Source organism: Myotis myotis, unplaced genomic scaffold, assembly GCF_014108235.1.
Source record: "Myotis myotis isolate mMyoMyo1 unplaced genomic scaffold, mMyoMyo1.p scaffold_m19_p_2, whole genome shotgun sequence".
NCBI lineage: Eukaryota > Metazoa > Chordata > Mammalia > Chiroptera > Vespertilionidae > Myotis > Myotis myotis.
Genome location: NW_023416324.1, coordinates 176,672,113 through 176,681,486, shown reverse-complemented (window position 1 = coordinate 176,681,486; position 9,374 = coordinate 176,672,113). Strand labels below are relative to the sequence as shown.

The 9,374-nt window shown below is 45.9% G+C and overlaps 1 pseudogene; it reads right to left on the bottom strand.

Moving 5' to 3' along the window:
* Window positions 1-5,453: 5,453 nt before the first annotated feature.
* LOC118675765 lies at window positions 5,454-7,126 on the bottom strand (annotated as a pseudogene).
* Between the last annotated feature and the right edge of the window lie 2,248 nt (window positions 7,127-9,374).

Here is a 9,374-nt window from a genome sequence, read left to right as displayed (position 1 = left end):
GCTGTGTAGATGTTTCTTCCCTGCAGCAACTGTGCCAAGCAGGAAGGATGGACCGGCTTCCGGCAGTCAGTGTGCTCCCACAGGGGGAGCCCTGCTCAACCAGAATCCCAGAAGCAGGGCTCATGGCTGGCGAGAGCAGTGGTGGTGACGGGAGCCTCTCCTGCCTCTGTAGCAGCGCTAAGTATGTCCTACTGCCTGCTTAGGCCTGCTCTCCCCAGGAACATCACCTTCAAGGGCTCCTGGACTGTGAGAGGGTACAGGCCAGGCTGAGGGATCCCCCTACCCCCACCCCCCAGTGCATGAATCTTGTGCACCAGGCCTCTAGTCAATGATAAGAGAGAATCATTGATCGGTTGCCTCCTACATGCTCCACACTGGAGAAGGAGCCTGAAACCCAGGAATTGAACTGTGACCTCCTGGTTCGTAGGTCAACACTCAACCACTGAGCCATGCCGATAGGGCAGGAAAGCCTTACTCTTGACTTTGGTTTAAGGCTTCCCAGAAGGCCTTAATCAACCACCAAAGAGCTCCATTCAGAGATTTTCTAGTTTTCCATGATGATTTTTAATTTAAGGTTTTTCTCTATTTTTGAGTCTGAGTTTCTGTTTATAATTCAGTTGGTACTAAACTTTGTCACTTTAATTACCCAGCTAACAAGAAAGGATCATGAGTAGACCTGATGCCTAAGAGACGTCCCACACCCAGATTCACAGAGAAGCAGTGAGAAACTGGGTCATCACCTAGCACCCGTGGCCTGGGCATGGGGACCCCTAAGAACTTGCTATGAAACTTCATTTCAGCAAAATGTCCCCAGATATCATATTACATTAGCATTCATTAGAATTCTATTTGTTTTTTAAAATTTGGTTTTCACTTAAATGTATTCTTATTTTATTGTTGCTTAAGTTCTATGTATGTAAGGAGTTAATGCATATATAAATAATAATATAATATTTAGAAGCATTATAATAAAAATAGTCTAAGTCAACATGGGTCCCTAAGAGTTTGGTGTTTTATTTTGTTTCTCTTTTGAAAGGGGTTTTAATGCCCATGAGTTGTAAAAACATGTAACAAACAGGCTTTGAGCTAAAGATATCTAAATTAATTTTTTTTTTTTAAAGAAAAAGAGCAAAATAGAGAAGGAAAGACAGGAAACCTTGTTGAAGATTGAGAAGCACTGATCTAAAGTCTCCCTTGTCGCCTGTCCGGGGTCCACCTATGAACCAAGAGGTCACAGTTCTATTCCCAGTCAGGGCACATGCCCGGGTTGCGGGCTTGATCCCCAGTGTGGGGCATGCAGGAGGCAGCTAATTAATTATTCTCTCTTATCATTGATGTTTCTATCTCTCCCTCTCCCTTCTTCTCTGAAATCAATAAAAATATATTTAAAAAATAAAGTCTTCATTGTCAGACAACTGGGCATTGGTATAATTAGAACTCTGCTGTCAGGGCAAAAACTCTGGCTGCTAGTCTCCTACAATGGCCAAGTGAGAGGGTGGGAGCCTCAGCCAATTGACATGGAAACTCCCATTAACTGTCCAATAAGGGCAAAGGGCCATACACATTAAATTTCATTTAATCCTCACAACCACCATTGTTCTGATTTTTCAGATGGAAACATATGGGCTCAGAGCGGTTAGGAAGCTAATTTTAGCATGGTCAGTGCTAAAGTGGGATTCCAAATATGCAGAGCTCTGTAAGCCAGTCCCACTCTTTCTTTTCACATTTTTAGTTTTGTTTCTATTCTTGTATCAAAGTTATATATGCCCACAGTTTAAAGAATAAAACGGTTCCCATGGATTTATAGTTCTTTGCCTCCCTGTCCCCCTCTCCGAAGAGGCTGCTTTTTATATCTACCTCCCTGTTTCTATATAACCTGCTTATGTTGATAACACCTTGATTTTTCAGTTGTAAGTGCCCACTAGTGGCTTTTTGCTGTAGAGGAGGAGGTTTAGCTCTCTGCCTCGCTGTCCCACTCCAGCCACTAAACATACCACTCTTCTCATTCCCCCCAGACTAGGATTTACACTACAATGACTATTCATGGATGAGCCACTTGTATGAACCATGACGTTGTATTTCTGAGGGGCCAGAATTTGAATTTGTTAAATTCTTGTATATACTCACATAAGCATTTAATAGATATTTATTTGCTGAGTCAGAACCCAGTCTGGGATTAACATATATTACTAAAACAAGAAAACTAAGGCACCATTGCCGGAAGCCAGTCAATCCTTGCTGCTTGACACAGTCGCTGCAGGGAAGAAACATCTGCACAGCATATGTTTCAAGGGACCTGGCATATATGGCATACTGTTAATATGTTTGCTCACCTTCTTGGTGCTATGTGTTTTAACCAAGGGCACCTCTCTGAGAAAGGCTGTTTCCCCAGGTAGAGATTTTTCCCTGAAGTTAGGGAGGGAATAAAACCCCTTAACTACATGCCAGGCGGGTAGTTAATCACTTTTAACTACGAACAATCACCCTTAAGCTACATAATCTTTACTCCCTGGAATGGAGATAAGAAATGCCCTAACCTTTGGAATAGAAATTGACAGGATTAAAATCAACTGGTATAAATACAGATGTAACAAGACGATAAAAGACAGAACTTGGCTGGAGATCCTGGCTAGAGATCCTGGCTAGGCTGCTGATCAACTGAACGCTGCCTCCGTCCACACCTTTGGGGACCCCTGGACCTGCTGGGGTTGGACCCCAACACACCATCCCTGCCCTCGGGGAGCAGGCGGTTATTACGGTAGATAGACACAATCTCCCCCCTGCAGGGCGATAAGCTCTGGAGACCTGAGTGAGCTAGAGCCCAGAGCTGGAGCACTAGGCGGGAGGAAGCGGTTGGCTGGGGAGGGGTGGCCAAAAGAAGTGAGCTTTGAAAACTGACTACAAGTTAGCCACATGAAGGTGAGATCAAGAAGAGCCTTTCAGGCCAGAGGTTGCAAACTGGCAGCTGGCTTTTGGTCGACAGATGTGTTTTGATTTTTCACAATTGAATCACTTGCCAATGTTTAGAAATGGTGAGATTTCACACGAATATGAAGATTTCTGAGTTCTCCTGAAAAACTGGAAGATCTGGAGGCCCGGGGCCCCCTCCTTCCTGCCTGACCACAGTTTCTGGACCTGGGTGAGGGCTGCCCCCTCCAAATAGGACAGCTCACTGGTGTTTCGGGAGAGAGTTTGCTTCTCATCTCTCGCAGAGGGGCTTGAGCAGCAAGGAAACAACATGGAGTTTGTACTGACAGCTGTTTGCTGTTGCTCAGAGGTAAAGTTTCTGACACAGAGCCTCTGAAAAGAGGCCAAGTAAAGTGATTAAACATCTCAGTGGGTTTATAGATGGCCATTTGATTATATGAAATGACAACAGAATAATTATGAGGAAGGGAGATAGTAAGAACTATTTCCTCTTTCTGATTGATTTTTCACCTCACATGAAGGCGAGTTTCCTTTACCTTGATTTATCTATGTCCTAAGTGTGAAATTTGTATAGTTTAAAACAACTTTGAAAAGTACGGAGGCCCAGGCCAGTTATATAGAACCCAGACATCTGAGTGGTTTTGAAAACCCCAGGTGACTATCGAGTAGCTAATTTTGAGAACTAGAGGCCTGGCATCCACCTTTTCCTCTCACTTCAGCTCCAGAAGCACAGGCTCACCTCCAGGGACTTGCAAATCCATGGCAATGAGGTTCTTCACATGTCAACTTCCAGATTGCGGGAAAGGAGCTCCCGCTTGAGGGCCATGTGTTCATCCGTCTGACTCAGGAAAGCCCAGTGCTAAACCCCGGAGAGGAACCCCGGCTCTGCATGCGAAGAGACTGCTGCTTTCTGGCACCTGAAGCACTTTAACCTGGGGCTTCTGACAATGTCAATGATGGGTGTGCTATAACTATCCCGGCTGACAGAGTGTGGCTTAGTGCCTATGAGTTGTAAAAACATGTAACCAACAGGCTCTGAACTAAAGATATCTGAATTAATTTTTTTTTTTTTTTAAAGAAAGAAAGCGAAATAGAGAAGGAAAGGCAGGAAAAGCAGGAAAGAAGGAAGGGAGGGGCGCTAGCTCCCTCTATTCTACTGACTTGTTCAGCATTTTAATTAGGTTTCTTTCTCGAAGATAGCAAGTTTGTGAATTTGGCCACAAACTTGGATGTCTGGGTTCTTTTGGATGACTGATGTGTATAACACTCCGTATGTAGAATACTTGTTTCAGCATCATCCAGAAACAACTTTTCATAAAATTATTTCTGTGAAAAAGGATTGCTGAAAAACATCTCCAACTGTTTAAGTTCAATCTATACATTTGATGAAAGCACTGAATTCTTTAGCCCCCAGGAGAAAATATCTGTGAAGATCGTAGCCTCTGCCTGCGAATAGTAATTCATTGTAACAATACTTATTGGCCAACACACAAATGGATCATTGACTAAAAACAATGAAGAGTGAAAACTTCCTGAACGTTTTTTTCCTCTCAATCATTTCATGTCTTGGAGCTGAAGGTATCTTTCTGTGAGATTTAAAACTGAACATGTATGAGTTCCAAATTCAGCAGCTCTAACTTCTCTGCTAAGACAATGTTTGGATGTAACTCATGTCTGGGGCAGATCACACACTGTTCGGAAGAAAATGAGTCAAGATAATGTCTTATATCAGGCAAACTTGGCAGTCACTGGTTGAAGAACTTTTGGAGCAAATCAGAATGTTGAATTGTCTTTAACTTTAAAAATGTGTTTTAACACATGGTAGCTGAAGCAAAAAATAATACAGTAGGAGCTGTGTGTCTATCAGAGTGACTGACAGATTGAAATTTTCTAGAAAAATAGATTATTTTCCCTCAAAGAGAGTAAAGTTTTGGTTTTCAAAGTCAATCAGAAAACTAACAATTTATACAGGAGAGGAATCAGCTTCTCTTTTTGAGACAGTATACTTCTAATGATTTTTATGGAGACTATAATAAGGATCAAGAAAGAAAAGCTTGATATGGACATGTTTTTAGCTAGCAGATTGAAAAGAAATAATGGCATGAAATAATTTTTTTTATACTGACAAAGTTCTCATTTCTTTTTATTTTTTTATTTTTTGGCCTTTGAAATTGTCTTTATTTCTGAACATTCCTTTACAACCATCCACCCCAGGATTAACTCTCACAGATGCACCTTGAGCCCAAATCCCCACCCCTCCTCAAGCAAATCAGATTCATGTTTCTGATTGTAGGACACTTTGCCTTTGAGGTTCCTGGAACTCCCCAACCTTTGCCCCTGCAATCCTGTTCCCGGGCTGGGTCCCTCCCTTTTTCCATTCACACTGAGCATGAACCTGAAACGTGAGTGGCCCCTGCATACTGCACCCCAGTCCGAGGTTTCAGCTTCCAGGGGCCTAGAAGGAAGCCCTTGTTAGGTGCACCTGGTGAGCAGGATCACGACAAAGGCACATCACGGGCTCCATGTCATGAAAATGCCACATGATAAAACTCCCTATGTCTACGGTGCTTGGTGCCAAGATGGATGGTCCTGGGCTGTCCTAACTCCCTCAGGGTCCCTGTCAGCTCAGCCTGGATCAGGGCAAGTCTCTCCTGGTTGACAGTCCCTTGGGTCCCGTAACACTCCAGGGGGACGGGGTACACCTCGACCTCTAAACTGCGCAGCCCGGCTGTGTGGCACAGCAGCTTCTCCACGGTGGCCACGGGGAAGTTGTTTATAGAGATGGTGAATTTCCTGAGCTGGTGGCAGTGGCTCAGGATGGGCAAGATGGCCTCGACTTGGGAGTCCGCCATCTCACAGTTATCCAGACCCAGGGCCTGGAGGGTGGGTGCCACTGCCTCCAGCAGAGCTCGGAGGGGCTCACTGAAATCCGCAAGGCTGAGGCCCAATAGATGCAGGATCTTCAGCTGCCTGAGGTTCGGGCACTGGAACAGGTGTGTCAGGTCTGAATGCATCAGCCGCTGGCAATGTGTTAGGCAGAGTTTGTCCAAGGGAGTCTGCAGGCACCTGAGCATCTGGTCCAGACGGCCTCGGAGGAAGGAGGGAGAACGCATGTGGAGCTCCCGGAGGTGCCGCAGCCTGAGCATCTGAGAGAGGAATTGGGAAAAGGATCGCTGCTCCTCCTGCTCCTGCCTTTCCCACTCCTGCTCCTCTTCCTCCTGCTCCTCTGCCTCCTCCCTCTCCAACTCCTCTTCCTCCTCCCACTCCTCCTCTTCCTGTTGTTCTTCTTCCCTCTCCTCCTCCTGCTTTTCATCCTCCTCAGCCAACACATCGATGTGGGGAGAGAGAGTCTCTGCACGTTATTCATCTGACCCAGGTAGAGAGCAAATGTCCCCAGAGTGGGCAGGTCCCAGGTGCAGTTCACTTTCACTTCCTGGATGCAGTCCAGCTGCACCCTATCCAGGACCCTCCTGACCCTCTGGAAGGGCACCTCAGAAATCCTCAGTGCCTTGTAGCACAGGTGTAGCAACCCTCCCCTCTGCTGGGCCCATTGGATGATGTACATGAAAAACTTATCCTGGTCCCTTTCATTGAAGTTAAGGTCTAGGAACACCTCCAAGGGAGCCAGGGGATGCTCCATGTTGGGGCTGGAGCTGTGCACAGTCACTGGTCCCGTCGGTGAGCAATTCTGGGCGCTGACTCCACACCACATATCCCAGAAGTTGGCACCCGTGTTCCTTAAATCCAGCACCCACAGTTTGCACCTCCTGGGCTGAACCTCCTGGGCAAGCAGAACGTCAATTGCGTCAAACACAGCTTTTAAGCCCATGGCCCTGGTTGGAGCATGATCAGGGGGATGCTGCATCAGAACCCCCAGAGGGAGGACAGTGAAGGGCCAGGCTTGGGCCATCGCCTTCAGGGTCTGGCGGTGGTGTCCACTATGGTAGGCCAGGACGAACAGGTCCGGGAAGAGCTCAGCGGGCAGGTACTCCAGAGCTGCGATGGCCGAGGCCTTGTCCCTCAGCAGGCACTTTGCTGCCAGCTCCATGAGTGTGGGTGGCGTCTGGATGCTCATCTTCAAGGTGCTCAGAAAGGAATCCTGCAGAAATGTCTGCTGTGACCTGGTTGGCTGGGGCTCAGATCTCAGACCTGGTGGAGAACCACGGCCCTGACTGCACAGCTGGAGGACTCTCCTCATTTCTTTGAAATTGTCTGAAATAAAATTGATAAATGAAAAAAATCGATAACATTCAATTTCTTCAATACTTGCTCATGTTTTTTGTGGTTAAAATTTTATCATAGAAATATTCATATGCATTTGTTATATTTTTTTAAAAAAGATACAGGCTTATATAGCACTCTTATAAATACTCAGTATTTATGACATATGTATATATAGTATTAAAAATTAAATTTAGCCCTAACTGGTTTGGCTCAGTGGATAGAGCATCGGCCTGTGGACTGAAAGGTCCCAGGTTCGATTCTGGTCAAGGGCATGTACCGTGGTTGCGGGCACATCCCCAGTGGTGGGTGTGCAGGAAGCAGCTGATTGATGTTTCTCTCTCATCGATGTTTCTAACTCTCTATCTCTCTCCCTTCCTCTCTGTAACAAAATCAATAAAATATATTAAAAAAATATATATATTTAAAAAAAAATTAAATTTAATGATAAAATTTCCTGATATTCAGATGTCAACACAAAATTAAAATGTGATAGTTGATCCTAGTAATGCTGTTTTTAAGATTATGTGGCAAACATACTTGAGACGCTTTAAATACTTATATTTGTAAATATCAGCAGGTTTTGATAAGGAAATGGAAAAATCCCTCACACACCTGCCTGCCTCAGTCTTTTTATTCATATATATATTTTTTGCTATAAAAAGCTTTATTGTTTCCATTTGGTTTAATGCATGGGAGAGGGCTCCGGGGTAATTAAAAGAATAGCTAGTGGTTTCAGGGAGAGGCTCAGGCAAAAGCCAGACACCAGGGGATGCAGAGGGTCCCCTCAACAGCCTCTGGGCTCCGCAGGCTCCTAGTGGTGCTTGAGATGAGCCTTTTGAAGAGATACTCGCCCAGCCCAGCCTGGGGGCCGGCCAACCTGTGGAGGTGAATCAAGTGTCGCCCATCTTCTTGATGAGTTTCACCTGCTCACCCAGGAAGTGGTTCTCCAGGAAGTCACGGAGCTGAGAGTCTGCTCGGGCAGAGCCCAGGGCCTGCAGCTCCACAGGGGCCTGGGTCAGGTTCCTGTCCAAGGCCAGGGCGGCTCCCATGGCGGCCTGAGTTTTGCCCACTCATCTGGGAGGCTTCAGCACGTCCTGGAAGAGAGTGCAGACACCGGGCTTGTTTTGCATCAGCGCCCTTGAGCTTCTCCTCCGCCAACTCGTGGAAGAAGAGGTCCTCACGCTCCAGCACCACATGGACGCAGTCGAAATAGAAGCCAGAGAGAGGTAGGTGTGGGAGGCCCGCAGATGCAGGTTGGCCAGGGGGTTGACAGCAGCCTCTATCCTGGTGGAGTAATTCTGATGAATTTGAGAGCTCATAGTTGTTTGGCAATAAGGAGTTTAGGTCAAAAATGGGGGCTTGGCTTTTCTTGAACTCTGAGGTGGTTCTGAAGGTGATGCTGGAAAAGAGGTTGGAGGGTGGTTGGAGGTCAGAAGGGGCACCCTGGGTCTGTTTCGTCTAAACACTGTTGAAGCAAGAGACCCATCCGGGGTCCACTGAGGGCACTGCCTGCCTCATAGTCTTTATTTCCTTTCCATAAAAAGGCATTTATGAGCTGTAGACAAAAATAGGCCATCATAGGAAGAAAGCTTCAGGTGCAAACAGCACTCTTTCTCATTCCCCCTCTGGATGTGGACTCTCAGCGAGGTGTTCTCTGGAACACCAGCAGACTTTGTGTTATAGCCTCTATAGCAGGGGTCCTCAAACTTTTTAAACAGGGGGCCAGTTCACTGTCCCTCAGACCGTTGGAGGGCTGGACTATAGTTTAAAAAAAAACAAAACTATGAACAAATTCCTATGCACACTGCACATATCTTATTTTGAAGTAAAAAAAACAAAATGGGAACAAATACAATATTTGTATTTGCATGTGGCCCGCAGGCCGTCGTTTGAGGACCCCTGCTCTACAGCATCCTTCTGCAGAGTCTTTGGGGATACCATCTTCTCTTTCATCCCTCAGAGCAACATGACTTTTCTAATCAGTGATACTGTTACTCGCATTTTGCAAAGTTCTTGTCGTGTCAAAATGTAAACCCACCCTCCCTTGTCTTGCTGGTTAACTCCAGGCTCAGTTCAGATGTCATGAACTCCTTTTCAGGGGAGGCCTCCCTGATCAGCCCTCCCTGACAAAGTCTGGATTAGTGTCCCCTCTCTATGCTCCCACGCACAGGGGTCTAATCAGTGTCACAGTTGGCACTTGTCTATTGTAATTCTTTATTACT